Source organism: Sturnira hondurensis, unplaced genomic scaffold (genome assembly GCF_014824575.4).
Source record: "Sturnira hondurensis isolate 20B ecotype Veracruz unplaced genomic scaffold, ASM1482457v3 Scaffold0014432, whole genome shotgun sequence".
Lineage (NCBI taxonomy): Eukaryota > Metazoa > Chordata > Mammalia > Chiroptera > Phyllostomidae > Sturnira > Sturnira hondurensis.
In genome coordinates, this window is record NW_028087063.1 from 1,265,870 (window position 1) to 1,284,331 (window position 18,462).

Genomic DNA, 18,462 nt, shown 5'->3' on the forward strand with positions numbered 1-18,462 from the left:
GAAGGCCCATTGGTCGTAGCGCCCAAATGAAAAGGGACTCTGAGGGAAATGGGAGTACTGGAATCATCCGAGAACGAAAGTGGAAAAGGGAAAAGAAATGGAAGGAAAGATTCAAGCACCCTAGGGAGCTGACCAATCAGGACTGGACGGGTGGGCGTGAGTGTTGGGAGCTGGAGCCCAAGCCAACCGGGACTAAAAGGCGGGACTTCCTGCTTTTGCTCACCTTCCTAGTCTTTTGTTTCATAGCAACAGTGTAGTGGCTGAGAGGGTGTTGCTTCTCTACTCTGGGCGTGTCCCAGGCTGAAGAATTTCATCTCCCTAGGGCTGCCAAACTATTCTATCCAGGACAGAAGCCAAGCAGGTCTGAGATATGCTTCTTGTTGGCTGTCAAAGAAAGAGCAACAGTCACCCACCTGATTGGCAAACAAAACTTCCTAAATTTCTGAGTGTTTCCTTCTTACAGTTAGTCGTAGAGGAACTGCAGATTAAATACCAGGGTGATGAGAAAGCAAATAGTTGACTACAATGGCCACACAGTCTCCATAAGTGCCAGGGCAGTGATGATGGGAGTCGCTAATATATGTATCACCCCTTTTATTAAGTAGAAGCTTCTGCATAAATGACTGAAGAGGACACAACTTTTATATTTTGCCCAAGTCACCTTTATGTAAATTGCTCTTCATCATAAAAGCAACCTGTCAAAAATTCAGAAATAGCCACAGTAAAAACAATAAATCAATAAAGTAGTAATTGATAAAAATTTACTGGGCACACCACAAAAAGACAGTTTGCAAACTGGGAGCATCCAAACCAAACCAGGGAATGAGATTGGGGTGTATCATTACAAAACAACTTACATGGTGAGAAAGCAGTATCTTCACAGTGATTGGTAATTAAACTAAATTAATGACTAAACTGATTTTGTCTGCTCAAAGAAGATTCAAAGCTGGTCTCCATTTTCCTTTGGTTTTAACAACTTTATTGTATCTGCCATTCTCTCCTAGCATTTATAATCTCTCTTTCTGTGGCTCTATATACCATTGGAAAGGTCCACATTCAGCTAGTCTTAAAAGGAAAAAGCTACGGTGCCGGGACTCTTCTTTCAACAACACTCGACTAAAGACATGCTTTCTGTTTTTTTTCTATTTAACTTCGATCTACCACATGTGCTACTAAAAATTGCTCTGATTGTCATGCTTTGGAATTTTCATTCCTACAGTTGGTAGTCTTAAATGAATTTTACATGTAGGCTTCTCAGATGTAGTATTTTGTTTTATATATATATATATATATATATATATATATATACATGGGTGAATATATATATATTCGCTCTCTGAATAAACTGATAAACTGTTTTTCAATAGTTATAACCACTTTCTACCTAAATAAATATTTTACTACTGCAATTATTACTATCCAGGATCCTGTGTTCTCATAAAAGACTTTACAGCCCTAAATTTAGATCATTAAAACAGGCAAAACATTTCTTTGCAATGAGTAAGGTGATAAAATATGATTCAGGAAATAATTTCGTTTCTTCGCCATTATTTCGGTGCCAATAATTGCAGAGTATTCCCTTGCTTTCACATTGTGTTTATCTACAAACGTACTGGCCTCTCCCTATCTCCTCTACCCATGCATTTCTCCTGTTACTTATAGTAACAGAAACTACATTTCCTAAGGGAAAAGTGCAAAAGGAAAAAACTTACTGGGTCACATTTTGAATAAATCCAAAAAGTGTATAAGCCATATGTAGAAAGTTTTTAGTGTGTATGAAAACAGTGGCTTAAGGGAATAAGTACAGTACTCATATTTATATCTAAATAAATAAAATACATGTAATAGCGTGTGCATTTCTTTTATATTATTTTTGCAACTGAGAGAAATGACAATGAGAAAATGGCATTGCCGATGGTATCAAGCATATCACATTGATACAAATTACAAGTTCTGTGGGATACGGTTGATACATATATGTTACACACATATAAAACATAATATCAAGAAATTGCAGCTTCATTCTCAACTAGCTGTTTTATCAATGCCACCTAGAGTCCAAGTTAAGCTCTGGTGTAGCAGGGTTTTCATTTGAGCCCAAAGAAGGATTTGGTTATGTCTAGCTAATAATACAGTAGTCCTTCCTGCAAACTATTAGCGTAAGTTGACACACATGGGAGAGTAAAGAACTACTGAGATAAAACTTCATACCTCATGCCCTTCCAATGGAGAACAAGGGGCAGAGCATAATAAATGAATGTATACTAAGGGACTAGAAAGAGTAAACAGATGTTTTCATGGGAGACTTTGTGATACTCAGAACATAAGCAGTACTGCATCAAGGTGACAGAATTGGCTAGAGAAATTCCTCATCTGTAAACAAAATAAGTCAGTTTCCAACATCGCGTAGTTTAGCGTGAAAGTAGCCTCCTTTGGCAGGATGGTGATTTGTAACCTAGAGTGAACTTGGATATGGCATTTTTATAGAAGAGGAATGTTCTCCCGGAAGATCCTTACATGAGGCAGAATGGTGAGACAGCTGCCTAAGAGTCTTGCAAACACCATAGCGGCCAGTGGGTGATGAATACATACAGACCGATCCTAAGCACATGTGAAATCCCTCCCCCAGACTCCCAGAAAAGACTGGCAGACTTTGTGGAAGGGATACTGAGCAATTTTGTAATGGTACCTACAAACCCTTGTAATTTGAGCATTAATATTTGATATAATCCTGTGTTTAAACACAGGGGAAAAAATTTAAAAACACAATTATTTGGAGCAAATATTTTTCTTTTCTTTTTTTCTACTTTCTCCAAACTTACAGATGACTCTTGTAATAATGAACATGATTTGACTAAATAGCAAAGCATTCCAATAATTTATTTGATCCATAATAGCTAGTCAAAAAAATGTTTGTTGAAGAAATAAATTTACTGTTTAAGGGTATTGCCTAGGAAAAAGGCTGTCCCTCTTCCTGTCCAAATTTTCAGACTAAAGAGAAATAAGAGCATTATTACCTAGTCACATAGGTATTTAATAAGTCATTCCGTGCTGAGAGGAATAAATTTCCAGCTCTCCTTACCAGCATACTAATAGCTGGCAGTGAAGGGTATTGATGTGCAGATCCATCAGATATAAGCACACTCTGAGTATTAGTTTGGGCTCAGGTGGAATTCTTGCTTAACAATAACAGCAACGCAAAAATAGCAATGACTTAAACAAGATAGAACCTTATCCTTCTCACACATAGAAAAAGTCTGAAAGTAGAAACCATTGGCAGGATGGTGGTTGCATAATTTTCTCAAGGACACAAGTTTCTCTCTTATTCCTGTATCATCCCAGCACCTAAATTTCTACTCTCACAATCACCTTACGTTCCAATATGGTTGTTGGTGCTCCAGCTATCACCACTGATTTTGGGGGCTAAATGATAAAAAGAAAGGTGGAACATTATATTGAACTTTCAGCCGAGTCAATTCTCTTTAAGTCATTTTCAGAAAACTCTCACAAATATTTTTCTTTATTATCTCAAAGCCAGACTCAATTTCATTAAAAAACTTAGCTGTAAAAATGTCTGGAAGGCAATGTGCTTTCTACTATGGGAAAGAATATGACCAGCCAAAAATTTAGGTCTTGTTTCTGAAGAGAAAGGAGTACGTAGATGCTTGGCAAGAAACTACAAAATCCTACCACAAAGATCTTGTTCTAAGAATTAAGCTTATGATTAATAAACCAGTTAATATATGATACTATATGTGTTATCAATTCCTTAGCAGACACTAGCATCTTCTAGATGTATTACCAGACACATATATATGTTGAAGTTTGTCAAATGTAAGTATATGTAAATTATTTACAATTTTCATTACAGCATGTAGGCTCAATAACCCTAAACAATTCAATATCACCAGGTGTAAAATGGGCAAAATTAATAAGTAACTTCCTTACTACATTTCATCTTAAAGTTCATATCAAACAATCACATATCTGAAAAAAAATCTTCAAAATCACTTCCTTGACATTTTTCCCCAGATAATGATTTATTTTGCAGTTGTTCTTTGTAATAAGATAAAGGATTTATAATAAAGTGTTAAAAATAGACACTTCACATTTTGGAATAAACCTACTGCTTTATCTGTTTTGTATACCTTTGTACCTCCATAGCATTCTTCATGTTTCATAGTACATTTTTCATGTTCACTTAATATGCTTGATTCAAAAAACTATGAATAATTTTCTGTCCTCGCAAACATTTGTGTGAGGATGTAAAATTTGATAACATTTGTCACAAAGTAATTTATCTATAATCCTTATGCATTTTGATGTGTGTATATTAGTAAAATATTAGATTTTTATTTTACAATTAAACAAAATACAAATTCCTAATTTCTTTTTTTTTAAGATTTTATTTATTTATCTTTAGAGGGGAAGGGAAGGAGAGAGGGAGAGAAACATCAATGTATGGTTGCCTCTTGTGCAACCCTGCTGGGAACTGGCCTGCAACCCAGGCTTGTGCCCTTACTGGGAATCGAACCGCCATCTTTTGGTTTGCAGGCCTGTGCTCAATCCACTGAGCTACACCAGCCAGAGCTAAATTCCTAATTTCTTAAAGCTGACAAGAATCTTGATACTAATTCACTTCACTCAGTTTAGCAGATGTGGAACTTGGCAAATTTGCCCAGGGTAATTGGGCCCTTAAAAATATAGAAAATAGCCCTGGCTGGGGTAGCTCAGTGGATTAAGCATGGGCCTGTGAAGCAAAGGGTCACCAGTTCAATTCGCAGTCAGGGCAAATGCCTGGGTTTCAGGCCACATTCCCAGTAGGGGACACATGAGAGGCAATCACACAATGATGTTTCTCTCCCATTCTTTCTCTTTCCCATCCCCTCTCCCTAAAAATAAATAAATAAAATATAAAAAAGAAGTACGTTTAAAATTTATATACATATAGAAAATAACTCAAATTCACAGATTGAGTAGTATAAAATTATGTAATTTTGTAAGAAACATAAATACTAATTAGACCACTATTAATATAGACTAGTTATATATTCTTTTTTCCAAAAGAAACAGCCAAATTAAGACCGGAAATTTCCAAAATGAATGTACAAATCTGAAGCAAATAACACAAATAATGTTAGTAAAGATGTAATATACTCTAAATCTACAGAAAGTCTTGTTTGCTGGATCCCAGGCTCACATTCTCAAGTACAAAAACTATCTCTTTATATTTTAAGCTTGATTGTTTCAGGACCCAACGTCTATCAGCCATCTAACTTTATTTGATCACCTCTGACCAGACACCAGGGAATACAAAGGTGATTCAGCCAGACATTGTTTCCAGAGAGAAAGCAGGCAAAGTAAGACGTCATAATGAGCTCAAGCAGTAAAAGCAGAGATTTCTTTCAGCAGAGTCCACAATGACAAACTGAGCAAGATGCTTAACCCAGCTTGGGAAAGTGATTACAAAGTTGAGACAAAAGATAAAGAAGATTAATAGTTAATCGCAAAGGAGTCCTTCTAGTCAGAGGGACAACTCATGAGTAAAGGCACAAAAGAATGAATACAGCTACGTATGCACAGAAATAAATGGGTCCAGTTTGTAGAAAATAGAGAAGCAAATATGGGACAAAAGTGGCAAGTGATGAGTAAACTAAAACAAAGCCTCGGCTGTCCAATTAAAGACCTGGATTTTGATTTCATCCTTTCTTTTCTCCATTTTTTCTTTTTTTGGAAAACACTGAAGGATTTTAAGCAAGGGTAGAGTACATAGGATTAGATTAGAAGAGAGGGGGAAGTTACATTGTAACATCTATATTTCAAAACGTTTACCCTGATGGTCAGATTGTTGGTAGATTGGAGAGGCATAAGACTGAAAGCAGGTAGCCAGTTAGGACACATGCAGTACATTGATGATGAAGACCTACAAGTTGGGGCAGTGGTACTAGAGTCAAAACACAAGTGACCTAGGTGACAAATATTATGGTAAGTGGTTTCCAATTCTCTGCCTCTTAGAATAACAAATTTCCAGGCCCCCCTGCCAGAGATTCTGCGCTTGCGGGTAGTGTTAAAGTTTCCCAGGTGATCCTCATTAGCAAGTGAGGTTCAGAACTAGATTATTTAGTTTAGTCACTGATAATTACAGGAATATGAAAAGTGCAGGAAATGAAAGGGTCAAGAATGATATGATAGTATTCTAGCTTTAATAACTTGGTAACAGATAGACTCAACAACTAGCACAGAGAGTATCAAACAACAGTCTGGGGAAAGGGAGAATTAATTTTGTTTTTAAAAATAAAAAAGGAATCTATCAAATAAGCAGAAGAAATATTTAGTTAGATGATATATATATGATCATATATGGATGTATATGATCATAAGTTTGGCAACATCGACAAGTGAGTAATTCCTGAGTGTTATAAAATAATAAAGGACAGTTATATGGGGTAAGAAAAGCATGAAATGGTAAATTGAACCCTCATGATCAAACTTCAGAGAAAAGCAGAGAAGAAAAGTAGAGCACAAAAGAAATCAGTTCAGTGTCGTATACTGGAAACCAGGGAAGCACACCATTTCCATGGAGCAAACAATAGTTTCCAACAGAGCAGGGGGGTCCTATTGAAAAAAGAAAGAAAGAATGAAAGATGGAAGGAATGAAGGAAGGAAGGAAGAAAGAAAGGAAGGAAGGGGGAGGGAGGGAAGGAGAGAGAGAAGAAAGAAAGAGATGAGAGAGAGAGAAACAAAGAAAGAAACATTTATCAGAGTTAACAACTGAGAGGTCATTTGTGACCTTAGTGGAAACGATGCCAATTGAAAAATGGGTTGAAACAAAGGAGAGATGATAAATTGAAAAGTAGAGATTGGTCTTTTAAGAAATCTGTACAAGGATGAAAATAAGAAATCAGACACATCTGTAGATGAATGCAGAGATATATATTTTTAAGAGAAATTAAAGGGCATCTTATCCTATGAGAATGAAAAAGGAGACCTCTGAGAATAAAAAGGGGAAACATGGAAATATATAAATAATATCTATGAAACTACATATACTTTCACGATAAATACTTACCTCCTTTTAGAGGAGGTAACAAGTCAAGAGTGGTCATGCTTGATGGTTTCCACCTCTACTGAATGTAGTAGACAAAACTGTTATCTTAAATTGAAGGACACTTGAGAGTAGTGAAGATTTTGAGTTGAAGAAAGCCAAAAGGACAAGAGAAAGACTGAGAATTTATTCTGAGGGTACAATGGAGCTTGGAGACCATGAATCGGATAGTTGATGCCAAGCTGGAGTGATTTGTGAATTTCTGTAGCAGGGTGCTGGGGACGTAAGATTATAGTTCCAACACAGGTTTGTGTTTTACTAAGCAGGTGTTGCAGAAACACAAGAATGAAAGAAATCAAGGCTTTTGGTGAGAAAGTAGTTCAGGTGATCAACTACAGGGCTCAAGCGAGTCAGGTAGGAAGAAAGAGCACATGGTAATGGAGGTCATCTTTTTAACATGGAGAGTTAGCATGCTTCAGCCTACCAGGAAGCCATGCTCTGGTAACCAAAGCCTGACAGAAAAGATTAGACTTGGTCATGTGCTTGTGTAAAACTTTACATGGTTGTGTGCGGCATTTTATTTCATTAGATACACTCTCAGGTACAGTCTATGTGTCGTTAAATATATTTAAATACTACATTTTTGTAGGGATTTTTCTTTTCCAGTCACCAGAGTGAAATAGGAAATAAGATATTTTCTCGTATTTATACTAAACAGATTTAGAATGTTTGTGCTAAGGTATTTTTCACAAATAATAAAACATTAAAAACATTATATTCATTTTACTATTTGTAAATGTGTGGGTTGTTTCGGATTACAAGAGGGTTATTTGTTTTTTTGTTTGTTTTTTCTGTTTTTTTTTTAAGATTTTATTTATTTACCTTTAGAGGGGAAGGGAAGGATAGAGGGAGAGAAATATCAATGCATGGTTGCCTCCCGTGCATTCCCTGCTGGGAACCGGCCTGCAACCCAGGCATGTGCCCTGACTGGGAATCGAACCGGCAACCCTTTGCTTCACAGGCCCGTGCTCAATCCACTGAGCTACACCAGCCAGGGCGGGTTATTTGTTTTTAATCTACTTGTATATAAGCACTAACAAATTTTGTATGTGTCCTGTCACACTAAGTGAATTGGTAATCATCCAGAAAAGAAAATGGCCTTATAAAACGACGTACGGAAACATGAGACACAAGGACAACTTTCTGGACCATTGCATGCCCTATTACATGGTATTTTAATCTTTATCTATGAGTAAAGGATATATATTCGTGAGTCAAATTCTTTTCCAACACTGGGTGCTACATACTGAAAAATCAGAAAGCGGAGTAATCGAGTCCCAGCTCTCTCATGCATCACCCAGAAGAACCAACAGTATTAAGTTCATCACCAAAATTCTTGTCTCTGTCAATTGTCAGCATCTCTCAATAGACATTTCATCAGACTATGCCCTTTATGGACTAGATTTCCAACAATTTCAATTACAGCTGGCTAGACATGGGTATGACAGATACCACCTGATCATTTTCAGTGATTTCTTTACAATGGTTTCCCTTTCCAGCACTCCTACACATTTACACGAATGCATGTGTGTGCACACACACAAAATACACAAATGCACACATGCACGCAGATGCTCACAAATTTATGTGGCCAGTCTGACCAAGCCTGCTTTACTTCATCTCAAGTTTCTTGGACTCAGCGGCTGCCTGTGGTTTTTAATGTTAAGTTTACCCGCATTGTACACTTTGTATTCAGACTGTATTCAAGTTTTGCAAGCAAGCTCCTGTTCTCTCTCCTCCCTTCTTCCCTCCCTTTTTCACTCGTTCCCTCCTCCCATTCCCAACTGCCTGGTTGTAAAATTATGACACAATGTCTCACATGGTAGGTATATGTCATCTTTTTCCCAAACAATTGCATTTATTCCAGGATGATAGGTATCTTCATTGGGTAGTGTCTTATGAAGGGTCAGGCTTGGGATGGGTTGATTCATCTGGTTATACGCACCCCACTACACCATGTCACACAACTCCTGGCAGGAAGTCACTTGGTTCACTTACGCTGTATATTCTTCCTCGCTCCACCCCTGCCCCACATGTCTTGTTTTTGTTTTGCCTGTTCACTAGAAGAAAGTGTCTATTTCTAATATTAAAGGGGAAGATCATATTGCTATTTTATCTTTTGCATTAATTAAAACCAGATGTACTTTTTAAATATAATTTCATGACCATCACACAAGGATGAGAGTAAGAAACCTCAGTTGGGAGATATGTGCTGCTTATATTTTCTATCATAGTGAAAAGAAATATTCATGCAAATAATACTTACCTAGGAAATATAGATCAAAGGCTTTCTCACCAGTTACAGTTGCATCTGAATATGAAGAAAAATGAATGTGAAAATACAAGGTGGTATTTGGGAAGGCATCCTCTGGGAAGGGACTAGGGTGATGAATACAATTGATTTCTTCTCTTCTTCCCCCTAAACCTGCTCTCTAAATGACCTCTTTTCAATTTTCCATCTTACTCTCACAAGTCACCAGAAGATTTCTGAAAAGGCAATCAAAATTATGAACATTGATTTTTTAATGTACACAAAAGAATAAATGAGGGGATTGTATGAGTTGAATGTCAATAGCAGAGAGAGAGAGAGAACTAGCTACCACCTGCTGAAGTTACTCAATTTTCTAAAGAAGCTTAAAAAATGATTTTTAAAAATTTGGGGAAAAATAACCACCTTAATACTTGTCAATTGCAAAATCTCTTGACAGTCTTTTTCCCCCCAGTTACAAATAAGTCTGAGAAAGAGAAAGAAAGAAAAACTCCCCAAACCCTACATGTCTCTTCTTTCTCTCGTTTCTTCCTTACTTGGTTTTTAAAACATTAAACAATTCTACTGTTGCATCCCTGTATATTTAAAAGAAATAGCCAGGGAGTCTTAGCTCTGAGTCAAGTGCAGGGTAATTCTTGCATGAAATTAGATATTTCTTGGCAGAGCTAAAAATAACATATTTTAAGATGCTATCATAGCTCATTGCAACGTGCAAGCAAGCTTCTTCGCTCAGTTCCTAGTGGATGGCATATCCTCTGTCTAATGCTTCTTAACTGCAATATACTAGATGGAAACATTTCCTCCTCTCAGTGGATGACGGAGAATAGCCCACGTTTTTTCAGGGGCTAATTAATGTTAGTAAGAAATAAGTGTCAATGTGGAATTGAAGTTGCATATGCTCAATTAAGCCATATTATTGGTAGAAAGTGAATGGGATCACATTATGTATCTGGAGTTTCTCACATGCACACTGTAAATTGGCTGCTGCTGGTATATTTAACAAGTATTTGATATAAACACAAAATTACAGAGCCTACTGTGAAAGTAAGAAAGAAACAGCTATTTAATTAGGGCAAGAGAAGTGAGGGAGGAAGTAAGCTAGACCTTCAATAAATGAACAGAATATAAATTCAGAGATGAGGGTTAAAGGTTGAGGAATGGAGTGCGCACAGGAAACATAATAAATACTGAAGTTTATATCCAAGGGAAGGAAAGGTATCAGCTCCTATGCCAGAAAGTTCACATTGAAAATGACAAAATACCAAAGGTAATGAAAACTGAATTATGAGAAGTTGTACATGATATAATTGGGAGTTTCTGCTAATTCAGTAGTCAAAGGGGAAATTCAAGAGTTACTGAACAGGGTAAAGGTAAAATAAAATCAATACTCGAGAGACATTATTAGTAGTGTGGTGAACTATCTAACAGGATATAAAAATGAGGAGACTAGTAGCAGAAGCTCTTGTTAGGAAGCTGCTGACCTGGTTTGGTTTGAACAGTTTAGGGTCTGGAGTGGTACGGTAGCTCTTGCAGTGGGAAGACATTAAAAGGATGAAGACTGGACACACTTTAAAGAAGGATAATGACTTTGACTCAGTTTGAATATGATTTTTAAAAGAAGTAAAATAGCAGCATGTATCTACTCATATATGTTTGACAAGAATAGAGAAGGGGTAATAAACTTGACTTGAGGTTAGAGTAAGTATTTCTATACACATGGGCTTGAGGCCGTATTAGGCGATAAAGAGGTCTTTTAGTTTTCATGTAGATTCAATGTCTTCCTCCACATCGTATGTCTAAAAGTATCTGGCTAAATAACAATTAGTTTGATAGATGGGAAAATATCTTAGGGTAGAGGAAGTCTCTGGATTAACAAGATCCAAAGCTTCCAAAATATACAATCCTACTAAGTGAGGAAATAGCCTTTTATCAACTTACTAAGAGGAGATTCCACTCTCACTTAGGCACTTCTATTTTAAAATTTTTTCTTTATTGTTGTTCAGTTACAGTTGTCCCCATTTTCCCCTATTACTCTCCCTCCCCTACCCACCCCACCTCCCATATTCAATCCTCCCCGACCCCACCCTTTGTCTTGTCCCTGGGACTTTTATACATGTTCCTTGACCTGACCCTTCTTCCCCTTCTTTCCTGTTATCTCCCTCTCACCTCCCCTCTGTCAGTTTGTTCTTTATTTCCATGTCTCTGCTTCTATTTTGCCTGCCTGTTTGTTTTGTTGATTAGGTTCCACTTAGGCACTTCTGGTTGTGAAAAGAAAGCTTCTCCTTACAGAGAGCCAACGTCTGGCTGAAAGATCTTCATAGTGTATTAATAAGACAACATACATCACCTGAACCTTCAGTTCTTTACGCTAACTGACTTTAGTTTCTCAAACTGGTCCTTGTGTTATTTGGTTCCTATCCCTTCACTTTTCGGTGTTTCTTCTCTGACCGTACTCCAGTTTGTATCTCTGAAGATACGATGCTCACTTAAGATAAACTGTAGACCTTAGGTGACTATGCTGTGTCTATTCAGCTTCCTCAAATGCAAAATTGCACCATTGTGGTGAGGGATGTTGACAATGTGGGAGGCTATGAATGTGTGGGGTTACCAGAGATGCGGGAAACCTCTGTATCTTTTTCTCAACTTTGCTGTGAACCTAAAACTGCTCTAAAACATAAAGTAAAAAGGCCTGATGGTCAGTTATAAATACTGTTGCAGATATGGTCTCATTACCATTATAGAGTGTAGCTGGCCTTGGTTATTTTACAGACTGTTAATTTGGTAAGCAGTCTTCTATTCCATCAGTTGTGATCTATTTGTTCATTTGTTTGTTTCAGTTGACGCATATTTCATTCAAAATGCTACTCAGCTATTTTTTTACCTATCTTGTTGATTGCATAAATTAGCCTTCTTGCCATCCATCAGTTCAAACCTGCGCACATACCCACATGCGCACATCCCCTATAGATATACAGGGCCATTTACAACACATCAGGCCCAAATGCATGAAAGTTTTCCAAATATACCTTACAAGACCTCCTACCAAGAGCAAAGAGAAAGGTTTCAAACCCCGCTAGAGATCATTTCTCTTACTGATTAAACTCAACATGTACATAACACAAGATACCTGACATGAGGCATCATAAAAGGGTAAGCTTTAATAATAAATATAAATTCAAGAGAAAAAACTTATAATAACTTCCTGCATAACATAGTTAAAGAGATGTGCTGAATCAGGATTTCATGAGAATATTCTTATTCTGTATAGTTCAGGTTGTATTCTTCATACATGGCAGCTTCTAACATGTAATATTTAACTAGTTAAGGAAGCTTATCACCATGGAAACAAAAACACCTATTTGGAGTCTTATATGGAATAGGTGGAATTTATTCCAAAGATTTCCTAATAATGTTTGTATCTTAAAACCCATACTAAAGACAGAAAGGAGTTGATCAAAGTCATTAAAGGACAATGTGTGAAAATAAGTATTTAATAAATGCCAGCTTGTCCAAATAGTGCAAAAATAGGGAGGGGTATTGAGGGTTAAGGAAACTGCTTAACATCAGTGTCAATTTAATTAATAACCTGACGTAAAAAAAGAAACAAAACTGGATTAGATTAGGCCAGAAAAGTGCAAATAGGACTTAATAACTAATGACATAAAAAAGGACCTAACAGTGAAGGGAACAAGCTATGCAGTGACTAAAGTTAACTATAGAGGTCGGTGGTTCTTGGGTTTTGTTCATAACAAAAAACTAAATTCACTTAAAGTTTCTAATGCAAAGACATTAGAAGTACAGAGACTGTTGCTGGTAGAATCAGAACATTAATAAGCCCTAGATGAGGGCACTTACAAATAAAGATTCCACTGAGTTCTAAAATGCCACTATCTCTGTTCATAAGATAGTCTTAGAAAATAGTGGATTACTTTCTCTCTGGTAAAAAATAAAAAAACCCAGAAACAGTGTCTGTAATTTTAGAAGAGACGAAAAAGCACCAAAATAATGACCATAATATTCACAGTTTGATACAGAAGTCAGATTTTTCATTCTGATCCCAGAGAAATGTAGAGTAGTTGAAAATCCCATCTCATGCTCTACACAATGAAGGAGTCATAACTCTATTTATCTCCAACCCCAAAATATACCAATACTAGTTTACAGAAACAGACTTTTCAAGAGAACAGCTGGGTATAACCATAATTAGGTAATACTGATTATATCAATAAACATAATACAGTAACATATATTTTTCATAAGTTTAAAAGTTTGTTTGCAATATAAGAGTGCAAGAGGCATTGTACTAGACACTTACAATAACAACAAATTTATCACGTCAGATCTCAAGGAGCAGCAAGGGTAAGAAATATGGTACATGTGATAGTACACTTTAAACACTAGACAAAGGTCAAATGAAACCACCAGAAGAACATTGCCCTGATTTGTCTATTCATAAAACTATGAAAACAAAGGCAAGGGAGGAAAAAAGGGTGATTTTAAATTTAAAAAGAAAAAATAACAAAGAAAAATTTCATTCATTTCTCAAAGTGCTGACATTTTGAATAGGCTAACAATTTGGCTGAAGCTGTTCTTTTCCTATAAGTGAATGTTTTTGAGTATTGATAGAAAGAAAAGCTTTTAAGATCCTTTAATTTCTCTATGCTAAATAGCTGAACGGATTGCTTAACTTTAAATCAATATATTATCATTAAACAATGAAATTTCAGTTTCATTTAATGTATACTGGTATACTGGTATACAAAATAAACAAGAAGAAGGTATACTGTTACACAAAATAAACAAGAAGAAACATTGTGCTAGAAATTTTTTGTGTCAAGTGCTAAAAAAATCAACTCAAGCCAGTTTAAGTCAAATAATGAGGAAAGGAGGGGCTGGAGGTCATGCCTTTGGCTCAGGCCCAGCTGGGTTCATGGGGACTCAGACATCCGTGTGTTGCCCCTGTGTTGGTCCTATTTGCAAGCAAGCTGGCTCCACGTGGTAGTCCATCCTCCACTGACAGTTACTAACGCGTCCTCCTTCTCTAAGTGAAAAGAATCTCTCTTTCCCAACGCTTGGAGGAAACTCCCAGGGAAGGTTCTGATTCTCCTGGTTTGTATCATCCATCTATCCCCCAAACAGTAACTGGAGTCAGAAAATTGAAGGCTGATTAGGGAACCTTATTCCAGCTCGAGAGTGGAGTGGGGAGGTGTAGGCACTAACAGTACAAAAACCAAGGGTCGCCTCAGTTGTGAGCATTGCGTATTTAAGATCTAAGTTTAGTCATTGTACTGATTACTCTCTTCTAACTAGTCACCCAATTTCACTAACCTCCCATTTCTTGTAAAGTGAAAACATAAAGAGCTGGTATCACAAAATAATGGAATGTTCTGTTCACCGTGTGACAATTTCAAGACAACGACCTTGCTGGTTTTATTTCCATGTACTTTACCAGCTACTCCTGCTGTAGTGATCTAAGTGTGAGACAGACTGGAGCTCTACCCTGCATGTTCCCCTCCTGTCCTTCTCTCTCTATGACATCTCTTTAAATGACCTCATCCACCCTCATGACCTTAAGACCATCTACATATCCATTCTAAACACATGTCTGCAACTCTGACCTCTCCCTGGAACCCTAGGCTCATGTATGTGTACACACACATATATGTGTGTATATGTACATAATTTCCACAGGAATATATAATAGGCCAAACCCAGAAATTCTGATATCATAGACTCTCAAACCCATTTCCTCCCTTGAGTCCCCATATTAGTAAACAGCGTTGCAACTCACCCAAATATTTAAGACAAAAATCTAAATGTTAGTCTTGATGCTGTTTTTGTCTCCAACTTAAAAGCCACATTAGTGGCAAATCATGTAAATTCGGATTTCAAAACCTACCCCTAATTCATCCCTCCCCCCATCTCTAGTGTTAACAACCCTGCCCAAGAGACCGGTGTCACTTGGCTCAGCGAGGAGCCACCTAATTGACCTCCCCTGCCTTTCTTTAGCCTTTTCTCAGCAGAACAGCTAGAGTAGCCTGTCAAAATGTGACCTGGCTCGCATGACACAAAACTCTCACATTTCACTCAGCTTCCCATCCCATTTGGAGGTAAAGTCCTGGTCCCTGGTATTCCCTCCTGGCCCCCACTCCCCTGGTCCCCATTATGTTTCAGATCTCGTCTGAGACTATTCTCATTTCCCACCCACCCGAGGCACACTCTTGCCTCAGGGGTATCATTCCAGCCTCCCCTTTTGGATACTTTGCCCCCTTATCTTCTCAGAACCGATTTCTTCTAGTCGGTTGTCAGTTTGAATGTCTTCTGTGAAGAATGCTGTCTTTAAAAAACTCTCCTGTTTTTTCTCTGTTGTTCACTTAATACTTCTGTACTCCAGGTGTGTAAGCACTTGTCCCCACACCAAGCAATTCTTCAACTGTGATGGACACCAACTGGGTGTCCTACAATTCAATTCTGTTCTGACACTATCTACCTAAAGTTAGCACCAGACCCCATGGCTTAGAGGCTCAGCCCCATAGGCTGCCCCACCCCTCCCCCACTTTGGGAACCAATCGTAAGTCTAGGTTGTTACCTGTGCTTCTGACTGATGGCTAGAAGGTGGAGGCTCCCCCAACCCCCTCCTCTGGTTTGATTAACTTGCTACTGCAGCTCACAGAACTCAGGAAAACAGTTTACTTACTAGATTACCTTTTTATTGCTACAAAGTATATTAAAGAATACAAAAGAACAGTCAGATGAAGAGACACGTAGAAAAAGGTCTGGAAGGGTCCTGAGCACATGAGCTTCTGCCCCTGCAGGGTTCTGGGCTTCCAAATTTGTTCACAAGCCAGTAACTCTCTGAATTTCATAACTTTGAGATTTTTTTATAGAGGCTTCAATACTTATAAACATGAGTATTTAATCTTTGGCCTTTGGTGATTAAGTCACTCATTACCCACCCACCCACCCCACCCCACCCCCGTCAATCTAGAAGAAAGGAGGGTGTATGAGATGTGGGTGAAAGTTCCAACCCCCTAAACACTTGGTTGGGGCCCTTGGGAATAAGCCCTTATCCTTAGGGGCTTTCCAGAAGTGCTCGAAAGAGTTGTTATGAATAACAAAAGACAACTTTATTCCTCTTATCACTCAGAAGATTCCAAGAGTTTTAGGAGATAGTGCAGGGCAAAGACTAGGTATGTATTCACCGTAAAGCTCAGTATCACAACTGTTCTCTATTTATTCAATCAGAAATGGCCACCCAATCTTACTCTATTACCAGGAGTCTATAATTTTCTTTTTCTATAAGGTCCAGGTAGCAACAATGAGGTGTGCTGGTCATAGCTTCTCTGTTACTACTAATTGACTGGTGTGGCAGCAGGAAAATAGCCACAAACATTAAGTAAATAAAAGAGTGTGACTGTGTTTTAATAAAACTTTATTTGCCAAAACAGGCCACCATTGTTTGCCAACATCTGCTCAATTACATCAAACTATTTTGCTTCTCTGCTTAACAGGCCTTTATTTGTGTACTGTATTTTTCCTCATTGAATGCAAGTCTGAGAACAGCAGTGACCTTGCTTATCCTCCTCTTTTTTCCCTAACACTCAATAATGGGAGCATCAAGGTAGTTTGGTAAATATTAATTGCATGAATGAATGAATGAATGAAACTGGTATGTAAAATTCAAAACATTACCCCCCCCAAAAGCTCACCCTCAAAGTGTTTACCTAATTTTTTAGTAAAACTAAAAAGCTAAGACAATCATTACTAGAAATTGATGGTTTACTATTTAGAACTTGCTATTTGTTTTTAGGTGTGATTATACCACTTCATGACAGAAAGACATAGGGAAATTTAATTATGTTTCACAGTACACAGGGGTAGGCAAAAGTGGGTTTGCAGTTATTTATGTGGAAAATAATACAATAATTAATAAGTAATAATATAAGAACAAACTGTTTCATGTACTCATGACTGTAAACCTACTTTTGCCCACCCTTGTATATTATACAAATGCTATTTATTTTTACTTTCCAATGAGATACATAGGCTTGCAACTTGGGGTGATTTTTGCCTCCAGGGGAACTTTGGCAATATCTGGGGATATTTTTGATTATCATGACTTGGACGAAGAGTACCACTGACATCTGGAAAATAGAAGCCAGGGATGCTGCTAAATATTCTACAATGCACAAGACAAACAAAGAATGCTGTGGTCCAAAACGTAATAGGGTGAAGTTCAGAAATCCTGCCTTAGGTTTATTTCCCATAAAAAAAAGGTCTTTGCTTTTAAGGAAATTCTTATGAGATTTCAGAATGCTACCTAAATCTATAGACTACTGTTGAAACCCATGAGAAAGCAGATTGTAGTTTTTACAAGCTGTAACTTTTATATGAGATGCAAAACAATTCTGAAGGGTAAATTTCAGGGGGGGGAGACAAACCTCACAGTCACATTTGTATTCCAAGAACATTCAGCCAATCTGATAACCTGCCTAGAGGAGTCAGACTTCAGACTGCCTGCTAGTGAAGTCACACAAGGTTAAGTGCCTACCATTTTCATGATATTCATTGGCCAAATGACAACAATGACAGTAAATCTGAGCTGACATCCTATGGCAGCAAGAAAACAGGAAAGGAAGGAAGGAGCATTCCAAGGGCAAGAACAATACAGCAAATATCCTTTTATAGTTTTCATGTAAGCCTATGACTTTGTTGTTACACGCTGATACCGTCCATTGTTAAGTTAAACTGGCCTTCTGCCACAATATCTTAACAGGTTAAGTTCAGACAAACAAGAGGATACATCAAGAATCTGTTGCTCTAAATTGAGACATGTTATTGAGGAATATGAAGGGTAACTTTCATAACCATTTACTCACACTTACCTAATATAACTGGTGTGTGTGTGTGTGTGTGCGTGTGTGTGGTGGAGTGGTGGGGAAAAAGGACCTAGAAGACCATCAAAGGCACTATTGGCACATTTTGTTGCTGTTCATATCATTAAATAAGTAACAGAGATTATACATGAACAATGTAGGTAATTATGTTTTTATGAAACTCTGCAGTGTTTCATTATTCAGATTCCACT